Raw genomic sequence first — 11784 nt, forward strand, 5'->3', positions numbered from 1 at the left:
CCAAAGATGCCTTTATTAAAGCGTGTTCTTCCAATTCCTATGAAAATCAAGATGAAGATCTGAAAGTTATTGATGTGTCTCCAATTAAATCTTTATTTTGCAATATGAATCTTGATGAAACTGAATATGATATTCCTTTACCTAGAAGGCGTTCTAAAAATTCGGAGTGTTTAGATCTTAATGATGAAATTGATGAAAGTGGGATTGAAAGAAATAAAAATCTAGATGTTGCTAAACCCACTATATTGGATTTCAAGGAATTTAATTATGAAAGTTTCTCTTTGATTGATTGTATTTCCTTGTTGCAATCCGTGTTAAATTCTCCACATGCTTATAGTCGAAATAAAGCCTTCACCGAACATATTGTTGATGCCTTGATGCAATCTTATGAAGAAAGACTTGAGTTGAAAGTTTCTATCCCTAGAAAACTCTATGATGAGTGGGAACCAACTATTAAAATTAAAATTAAAGATCATGAGTTTTATGCTTTGTGTGATTTGGGTGCTAGTGTCTCTACTATTCCCAAGACTTTGTGTGATTTACTAGATTTCCGTAATTTTGATGATTGCTCTCTAAACTTGCATCTTGCGGATTCCATTATTAAGAAACCTATGGGAAGAATTAATGATGTTCTTATTGTTGCAAATAGGAATTATGTGCCCATAGATTTCATTGTTCTTGATATAGATTGCAATCCTTCTTGCCCTATTATTCTTGGTAGAACTTTCCTTAGAACGGTTGGTGCGATTATTGATATGAAGGAAGGGAATATTAGATTTCAATTTCCATTAAAAAAGGGCATGGAACACTTTCCAAGAAAGAAAATAAAATTACCATATGAAACTATCATGAGAGCCACTTATGGATTGCCTACCAAAGATGGCAATACCTAGATCTATTCTTGCTCGTTATGCCTAGCTAGGGGCGTTAAACGATAGCGCTTGTTGGGAGGAAACCCAATTTTATTTTTATTCCTTGATTTTTGATTATGTTTAGTAATCAATAAATTATTTAGCCTCTGTTTTGGTTTTTTTGTGTTTAATTAGTGTTTGTGCCAAGTAGAACCGTTGGGAAGACTTGGGGAAAGCCATGTTGAACTTGCTGTAAAAAAAAAACTTTAGCGCTCACGAGAACTGCTGTCATTTTTATTTGAAGAGTGATATTTAGTTAATTATTTTTTCAGATGATTAATAGATAAATTCCTCACTTCCAGCAATTTATTTTAGAATTTTTGGGGTTCCCTATCTTCCGCTAGCTACAGATTACTACAGACTGTTCTGTTTTTGACAGATTCTGTTTTTCGTGTGTTGTTTGCTTATTTTGATGAATCTATGGCTAGTAAAATTGTTTATAATCCATAGAGAAGTTTGAATACAGTAGGTTCAACACAAATATAAATAAAGAATGAGTTCATTACAGTACCTTGAAGTGGTCTTTTGTTTTCTTTCGCTAACGGAGGTCACAAGTTTTCTATTTTTTGTGTTGTGAAGTTTTCAAGTTTTGTGTAAGAATTTGATGGATTATGGAACAAGGAGTGGCAAGAGCCTAAGCTTGGGGATGCCCCGGAAGGCATCCCCTCTTTCGTCCACTTCCATCGGTAATTTACTTGGAGCTATATTTTTATTCACCAACATGATATGTGTTTTGCTTGGAGTGTCTTGTATTATTTGTGTCTTTGTTTGTTAGTATGCCACAATCATCCTTTCTGTACACACCTTTTGAGAGAGCCATACATGAATTAAAATCTGATAGAATCCTCTATGTGCTTCACTTATATCTTTTGAGCTAGATAATTTTGCTCTATGTGCTTCACTTATATCCTTTGAGCTAGATAATAATGCTCTATGTGCTTCACTTATATCCTTTGAGCAAGACAATTTTGCTCTATGTGCTTCACTTAGATCTTTTAGAGCACGGTGGTGGATTTGTTTTAAAGAAACTATTGATCTCTCATGCTTCACTTAAATTAATTTGAGAGTCTCTTAATAGCATGGTAATTTCCCTAATAATAATATGATTGGTATTCAAGATTTGTAAAATTTCTTTTGAGTGTGTTGAATACTAAGAAAAGATTGAAGCATGATAATTGTTTTGAGATATGGAGGTGACAATATTAAAGTCATGCTAGTTGAGTAGTTGTGAATTTAAAGAATACTTGTGTTGAAGTTTGTGATTCCCGTAGCATGCACGTATGGTGAACCGTTATGTGATGAAGTCAGAGCATGATTTATTTATTGATTGTCTTTCTTATGAGTGGCAGTCGGGGACAAGCGATAGTCTTTTCCTACCAATCTATCCCCCTAGGAGCATGTGCGTAATACTTTGCTTTGATAACTTCTAAATTTTTGCAATAAGTATATGAGTTCTTTACGACTAATGTTGAGTCCATGGATTATACGCACTCTCGCCCTTCCACCATTGCTAGCCTCTCTGGTACCGCGCAACTTTCGCCGGTGCCATAAACCCACCATATACCTTCCTCAAAACAGCCACCATACCTACCTATTATGGCATTTCCATAGCCATACCAAGATATATTGTCATGCAACTTACGTCCGTTCCGTTTATTATGACACGCTTCATCATTGTCATATTGCTTTGCATGATCATGTAGTTGACATTGTATTTGTGGCAAAGTCACTGTTCATAATTCTTTCATACATGTCACTCATGAGTCATTGCACATCCCGGTACACCGCCGGAGGCATTCACATAGAGTCATATTTTGTTCTAAGTATCGAGTTCTAATTTTTTCGAGTTGTAAGTAAATAAAAGTGTGATGATCATCATTATTAGAGCATTGTCCCATGTAAGGAAAGGATGATGGAGACGATGATTCCCCCACAAGTCGGGATGAGACTCCGGACGAAAATAAAAAGGGGAAAGGCCATAAAAAGAAAAGGCCCAAAAAAAGAGAAAAGAAAAAAATGAGAGAAAAAGAGAGAAGGGACAATGCTACTATCCTTTTACCACACTTGTGATTCAAAATAGCACCGTGATCTTCATGATAGAGAGAGTCTCCTATGTTGTCACTTTCATATACTAGTGGGAATTTTACATTATAGAACTTGGATTGTATATTCCAATGATGGGCTTCCTCAAAATGCCTTAGGTCTTCGTGAGCAAGCAAGTTGGATGCACACCCACTTAGTTTCTTTTTGAGCTTTCATACACTTATAGCTCTAGTGCATTCGTTGCATGGCAATCCCTACTTACTCACATTGACATCTATTGATGGGCATCTCCATAGCCCGTTGATACGCCTAGTTGATGTGAGACTATCATCTCCTTTTTGACTTCTCCACAACCACCATTCTATTACACCTATAGTGCTATATCCATGGCTCACGCTCATGTATTGCATGAAGATTGAAAAAGTTTGAGAACATCAAAAGTATGAAACAATTGCTTGGCTTGTCATCGGGGTTGTGCATGATTTAAATATTTTGTGTGGTGAAGATGGAGCATAGCCAGACTATATGATTTTGTAGGGATAACTCTCTTAGGCCACGTTATTTTGAGAAGACATGTTTTCTTAGTTAGTATGCTTGAAGTATTATTATTTTTATGTCAATATTAAACTTTTGTCTTGAATCTTTCGGATCTAAACATTCATGCCACAATAAAGAAAATTACATTGAGAATTATGCTAGGTAGAATTCCACATCAAAAATTCTGTTTTTATCATTTACCTACTCGAGGAGGAGCAGGAATTAAGCTTGGGGATGCTTGATACGTATCCAACGTATCTATAATTTTTTATTGTTCCATGCTATTATATTACCTATTTTGGATGTTTAATGGGCTTTAATATACCTTTTTATAATGTTTTTGGGACTAACCAACTAACCGAAGGCCTAGTCCAAATTGTTGTTTTTTACCTATTTCAGTGTTTCGTAGAAAAGGAATATCAAACGGAATCCGAACGGAATGAAACCTTCGGGAGAGTTATTTTTGGAGCAAACGTGATCCAGGAGACTTGGAGTCTACGTCAAGAAAGAATCGAGGAGGCAACGAGGCAGGGAGGCGCGCCCAGGGGGTAGGTGCGCCCCCACGCTCGTGGGCCCCTTGCAGCTCCACCGACGCACTTCTTCCTCCTATATATACCCATATACCCTGAAAACATCCAGGAGTGCCACAAACCCCTATTCCACCGCTGCAACCTTCTGTACCCGTGAGATCCCATCTTGGGGCCTTTTCCGGTGCTCTGCCGGAGGGGGAATCAATCACGGAGGGCTTCTGCATCAACACCATAGCCTCTCCGATGATGTGTGAGTAGTTTACCACAGACCTTTGGGTCCATAGTTATTAGCTAGATGGCTTCTTCTCTCTCTTTGGATCTCAATAAAAAGTTCTCCTCGATTCTCTTGGAGATCTATTCGATGTAATTGTTTTTGCGGTGTGTTTGTCGAGATCCGATGAATTGTGGGTTTATGATAAAGATTATCTATGAAAAATATTTGATTCTTCTCTGAAATCTTGTATGCTTGATTTAAATATCTTTTCAAGTCTCTTCGAATTATCAGTTTGGGTTGGCCTACTAGATTGATCGTTCTTGCAATGGGAGTAGTGCTTAGCTTTGGGTTCAATCTTGCGGTGTCCTCTCCCAGTGACAGCAGGGGAAGAAAGGCACATATTGTATTGTTGCCATCGAGGATAAAAAGATGGGGTTTATATCATATTGCTTGAGTTTATCCCTCTACATCATGTCATCTTGCCTAATGCGTTACTCTGTTCTTATGAACTTAATACTCTAGATGCATGCTGGATAGGGGTCGATGTGTGGAGTAATAGTACTAGATGCAGAATTGTTTCGGTCTACTTGTCGCAGATGTGATGCCTATATACATGATCATGCCTAGATATTCTCATAACTATGCGCTTTTCTATCAATTGCTCGACAGTAATTTGTTCACCAACCGTAGAATTTGCTATCTTGAGAGAAGCCACTAGTGAAACCTATGGCCCACGAGTCTATCTTCCATCATATTATTTTCTTATCAACATGCTATTTCTATTTTGCAATCTTTATTTTCCAATCTATACAACAAAAATACCAAAAATATTTATCTTATTATCTCTATCAGATTACACTTTCGTAAGTGACCGTGAAGGGATTTACAACCCCTTTATCGCGTTTGTTGCGAGGTTCTTGTTTGTTTGTGTAGGTACTAGGGGACTTGTGTGTTACATCCTACTGGATTGATACCTTGGTTCTCAAAACTAAGGGAAATACTCATGCTACTGTGCTGCATCACCCTTTCCTCTTGAAGGGAAAACCAACGCAAGCTCAAGAGGTAGCACTTCTCAAGTCTTTGATTTTCTTTCTTTTTTTGGCGAGGAATGAAGGAGGACAAAATTTAGATTTCCTGGGACTCGAACCCAAGACCTCTCGGTTGAAAACCAAGGGTACTAGTCACTTATGTGGTGGACGTTCCTTGGGAGGAGGTCGGCAGACAAACACATTTTCCTCGCAGTTTTAGTTGTGATGCAAGATCGAACAGTCGCAGTTTCGGGAATGTTATCAGGCGAACGAGCCCAGTTTTTCTGTTCTTCCTATATATAAAAAAGTATGCTACTTGGTGTCGGCTTAGTCAACAAACGATTGTGCCAACCTTGACCATTGGATTGACATTCAACATTTGTCGTGTTTCTTCAGTCTCTTCTTCCTCCAACCACCAAAGCCAAACTAGCGTCGGTGGGACCGCCTGCTCCCGCCTCCCACGGTAGGTTGTGTTGCCGCGCATGCATCGTGGCCACATCGAACCCTAAAACTTTGCTCGTCTTCCCCGGCTCCTGTTCGTTCCTGTCCGAGGCCTCCACATCGTCCTCCGCCTTGGTTTGCTCGCCGCGACGCCGCCCTCCGGTGTTGTCAACATGGTCAACAACCGAGAGGAATAAGGAGATGAATGTACATGGTGGGGATGACAGTAGGGACCCAGCAGTGCGCACAGTAATTTTGTTTTTTCGGGACGAAGAAGGATATCAACTGGGTTGTGTGGGAGCTGTGGCCCGTCTAGCCTAGGCTTTTATTTCATATGTTTACCACATGACCAGCCCAGTTTTTTTCCTTTCTGAAAATGGCTAGCCCAGCTATTTTGTTTTTTGTAGAGGCCTACTTGCTTTTCTATGCCCTATTGGATTTCAAGGAATTTAATTATGATAATTTCTCTTTGATAGATTGTATTTCCTTGTTGCAATCCGTGCCAAATTCTCCTCATGCTTATAGTCAAAATAAAGCTTTTAATAAACATATCGTTGATGCTTTGATGCAATCTTATGAAGAAAACTTGAGTTGGAAGTTTCTATCCCTAGAAAACTTTATGATGAGTGGGAACCTACTATTAAAATTAAAATTAAAGATCATGAATGCTATGCTTTGTGTGATTTGGGTGCTAGTGTTTCCATGATTCCAAAGACTTTGTGTGATTTGCTAGGTTTCCGTGATTTTGATGATTGTTCTTTAAATTTGCACCTGGCGGACTCCACTATTAAGAAACCTGTGGGAAGAATGAATGATTTTCTTATTGTTGCAAATAGGAATTATGTGCCCATAGATTTTATTGTTCTTGATATAGATTGCAATCCTTCATGTCCTATTATTCTTGGTAGACCTTTCCTTAGAACGATTGGTGCAACTATTGATATGAAGGAAGGGAATATTAGATTCCAATTTCCGTTAGGGAAAGGCATGGAACACTTCCCTAGATAGAAAATGAAATTACCATGTTCCTAAAATCACTATTAAATTACCATGTTATAACTATGCTCAATTCTGTCAATTGCTCAACAGTAATTTGTTTACCCACCATAATACTTATGCTCTCGAGAGAAGCCACTAGTGAAACCTATGGCCCCTGGGTCTATTTTCCATCATATTAATCTCCCGTCAACAAGCTATTTCTTGCGCCATTTTTATTTTTCTTTATTTACTTTGTATCTTTATCATAAAACTACCAAAAATATTATCTTATCATATCTTTCAGATCTCACTTTCGTAAGTGACCGTTAAGGGATTGACAACCCCTTTATTGCGTTGGTTGCGAGGATTTTATTTGTTTGTATAGGTGCGGGGGACTCGTGTGTGGATTGATACCTTGGTTCTCAAAAACCAACGCAGTGCTCAAGAGGTAACAGAGGGGTGTGGCATACCGCAAAACGGGACACCACGGGATACTGTTCATCTCCACCGTCGAGCTCCTCCAGCCTCCACGGGCTACTGTTCATCCACTGTCGACCTCCTCCAGTCTGCAACCTCCACCTACGACTATTCATCCACGGGCTCCTATTCATCCAGCCTCCACTGCTCCTCCACCGGCTACTGTTCAACCAGCCCTCCACGGGGTCATGTTCATCCAGACCTCCACGGGGTCCTGTTCAACCACCCCTCCACGGGCTACTGTTCATCCAGCCCTCCACCGGCTACTGTTCAACCAGCCCTCCATGAGGTCCTGTTCATCCATCCCTCCACGGGGTCCTGTTCATCCACCCCCAACCGGCTCGATCGGGGTCATGTTCATCCAACGGCAACAGCCTCTAGTACCACGGGGTCCTATTCATCCAACCCCTCCACCCATCTGCAACTGTTCATCCACCCCCCCCCCAACAACGCTCACTATTCATCAAGAGGCAGCATCGATCGGCTTCAGTTAGTAGCAATAGCGAAGGAATTACTCGGATTCAGTTAACAGTAAGGGATCGATCGGGGTTCAGTAACATAGCTAGTGCAATCGCTCGGGTTCAGTTAGAGTCCAACGCCTCGCTCGGGTTCAGTTAGAGCACAATGCCTCGCACACACGCGTGTACGTGTATGAGAGAAACGCGCAAACCTCCGTGCATCGCTCAGCCTTGACCACCCACCGTAACAGAGAACTCCCCAATATTTTCCTCGCCCTCAGTTCTACCACAATTTTTTCCGTCATGGATAGCCCAAAGAATGTCATGCAGTTGTGTCTCCGGCCCGCCCAGGACGAAAAGCCCATTTTCTATCATGATTTTTTCATGGAAGTAGGAGCCCACCTCATCTATGATGATACCGGGTTTTCTCATAATTATCGTCAAAGAAGTGTCATAAGCATGACAGCAAAAAATTCGTTTAGCCCAAAATGTTAGGGATGTGTCTTTTTTATAGTGTGGATAAGCACTGTGCGCATGCGTCGTGCTAGCTCATGCTTCCTTCTCTACTACGTTTTCTAAATAGGCTATAGTGTCTCGCCACTCCTCTCATCGGTTTCCCGCCTCTTCTCCCATCGTTTTCCCGCTACCAATGCCAGTGATCATTGAAGGCTAGCGGCGACACATCGGCCATGTAAATATCCCACACAGTTTCTAAAAGCACAAATGTGTGTGATAGGAGGGAGTAGGTCCCATAGGGTGACCAGAGTGAAACGCCTTAATGCCAATGAGGCAATTCCTATCAGCAAGGGGCGGTTTCATTTAAATGCCATGACACAGTCATTATAGAGATATATTATAAACCTTGGGATCCTTGTTTTGCTAATTTGTAGAATATTTTTTATGGGTTATTTTTGCTGTAAAAAATTAAAGAATGATTGGCTTGACCTGTCATGGCGATTATGTAAACCTTTTTCAGGTCGCAGGGTATAGGGGCAGGGTGTTCTTATCGAGCAAGTCACCCTTGTGCGGCTTATAGACGTGGCACATATCTATGGGATCCCCGAGGTATATATACTATCCTTTACCGACAATTAGGGGGCACACAATCTATCCCTTAGATCCAACAACGGAAAGGGTTTGACCATGATGGTTTCCTATTGATACTAGTAATGTGCACGTGCATTGAACACATGAGATTCGTAACCAAATTATGAATAAATACCACACTATAGCATGTAAGCTTTGAGTCATATATGCATGATGTAGATGTTCGTTTAATTCTTATAGTTCATCTCATCCGAAATCAATTAGTTTTATAGAAAAAATCTATTTTAAGATTCATGGAATTGTGCATTGTAAACCATAAAGTAAAAACAAAAAGTGAAAATTCTTTTAGAAAGAAAAAGTTTGGGAAATTAAGATATGGAAGATTCTACAACGAACGAGAAGGGCTTGTGTTTTGTGGTTTGTGCATTATGCTTAAGTTCAACCAAGGAGTCTTCTAGATTGTACATGTGGCAAAATCTGGTGGAATGTAGATGATATCCAATAGCTAGTAGTGCTCAGATTTGCCATCTCTGTACCATCGGATTGGCTTCATCCAACGACCAACTTTAAAAGTTATCCACACACTATATAGGGGTATAGATGTGTCCCATGCTAGACCAAATAAAGTATGAGCGCATACATGGGATGAGCCCCCCCCCCCGCCGCCGCCTCGAAGTTGGGAAACCGACATCGTACGTATTGAACTAGGCTTGGAGTCGGGTATGGTGTTCGGTTTGTAATGTAGTTGGTGGTCCATCGAAGTTGCGCATTCTGGATTTAAACACATCACACACCACCGTACCCATACATATTTTCGGGCCACATGAAGTGTATACAGGGTCTTCTGATTGACCACGTCTCCCTTGTGCGGTTTTTTGTGATGACACGCATATCTGTGGGCTCCTCGAGTGTATATATATATATATATATCATCCCTTTGACCGATAACGAGGGGTATGTGTTGGCCATGAATGGATTCCTCCTAGTTCATGTTAGGGTCGGTCAACATCACATGTCGCTCAACCAAAGCTCGAGCTCATGCGTTGTCAGGATTCCCTCCCACATGCTCAGATTGCTGGGGTCGACCTACATCATTCCCTGCGTATCTCATCCTTAAATACCTTACCTTCATGGTTGTTGTCTATATCGAGAGGTAGGCACCCCATCTAAATTGTACATTATTCTGTATTGAAAAACACATCACCCCTTCCCAACATACATCATTTTGGGCTGCATGCAAGAGGTGCTGGTTTTGTGGTCCCTCTCATTCGATTTATGATGGTTCAATCTATTGTCCCAAGCGGTTTATCAATAACAACAGCCGTCGTTTGACCAAACAATACATTCATTGGTCCGTCTTATGGTAGGTCATGGCGACATGCATGTATGACCAAAGTATCGATCATTACGTGCATCTGCCCCGCTGACACGAAGTGGGAGGTGGTAGGCCAAGCATCCTAGCTACCTATGACATTATGTCATTATAGATATATCCAAGGTGCTTTCAGGTTTGTGAGGCAGGTGCCACCAAAGTTATATATGCATTGTGTATTTAAAGTTTTAACCATCACACCAAATATTCCTACATATATTTGGCCACTTCCAGGTGGTTCTTGACTTCTGGCTGCTCTCATCGATCTTCAACGAAGCTCCCAACCATGGGCCCACGCGGTAAAAGTTGTGCATTGGAAATTTGAGCATCACAGACCACCCTTTTCACTCATATATATTTGGGCCACATGCTGGTGTGGCTGTCTTTTGACCCTCTCTAATATTTTGTTTGCTGAAAGACTCTGATGAAGCTCAATGGACATGGGTATAATATCTTAAACGTGTGCGATGCAAGTGCATTGTGAATCACGACGACTGCGCAAGCGCGAGCCAAGGTGGAGGTACTGGCTCAACCGTGTGCGATGCAAGTGCGCTGCAAAATCACCATGACTGCGCAAGCGCAAGCAAAGAGTGGAGGTACTGGCTTAACCGTGTGTGATGCAAGTGCGCTGTAAAATTACCACATGCGCAAGCTAAAGGCGGGTAAGTTTATTTGGAAATTAGGACGAACCACGTGTGATAGACCAGCTTCTCACCTTGAGCGTTGCACAAATCGGCGGTTCCGACACTTTTCCTTATTATCCTACACACATATTGTTATTGGACCGTGTGCGATCTTGGGCACTCCCGCCACGCATCAATTGCTTTACCCAGATTTTAGTAGCCGTCGTACTTCAACCATCACCCAGACTCCTCCAGCACCGACCTTATAGTAAAATTGAAGTAGCCGAGGCATTTGAACCGTCGCCGTCACTCGTCCACCACCATCTCCACCCACCATTACTAAAATTTTCGGTCGCCGCGGTGTATCCTCAAACACCCCCCATCCACAGTCCCCCCCCCACCCGGCCAACTCCCCCCTCGAACCCTAGCTTGCGGCTACCGCCGCCGCCGCCAACCCCTGTCGGTCCGCCCGTTCCTTCTAGCTTAGAAAATAAAGTTCAAGTTGCCCGGTGATTCCAATACCGTCGCCCCACTCCCCTGATTTTTTGATGAGGCCTGCGGTGTCCCTCCCTGCTAGATCCACATCCCCTGCTCCAGAATGTCACAGCCTAAGCTCGACACGTATGCCAGGGAGCCCGACGAGCATTCGGCCAAGAAGAGGTTTATGATGGCCTCTCCACCGGACGTTGGTGAGGTGGCTGCCGATCGCCCCGACCTGTCGATCCCGGAGCAACACATTCCCGCGGAAGCCGGCGGAGACGTTGACTATGTTGCCATGCCGAAGGCTTCATGCCAACGGACTAGCGTATTTCTGTATCTCGAGAAAGTTGGCTATGACATCAAGCTCGTCCATAGCGATGGCTTCACGTGGGCCATGTCACAGGTTAAGTACTCCATCCCCAACCCCTCTGGTTCAACTGTCGTCGATCTCTTCGACGACCCTACCGCTAATATCCTAGGCCAAGAGGTCAAGGATTTGCGATCCTTATACGCCATCGAGCCCATTTTGTCATTTCTGAAGGACACTTTCTACGGCGGTGGCTTGGGATCCTCAATTTCCATGTCAGATCTCATCGACCACGACCACGAGGAGGGGACCCATGAAGGGTCTTCCAAGGAGAAACA

This window comes from Triticum urartu, chromosome 2 (genome assembly GCF_003073215.2).
Source record: "Triticum urartu cultivar G1812 chromosome 2, Tu2.1, whole genome shotgun sequence".
Taxonomy (NCBI): Eukaryota; Viridiplantae; Streptophyta; class Magnoliopsida; order Poales; family Poaceae; genus Triticum; species Triticum urartu.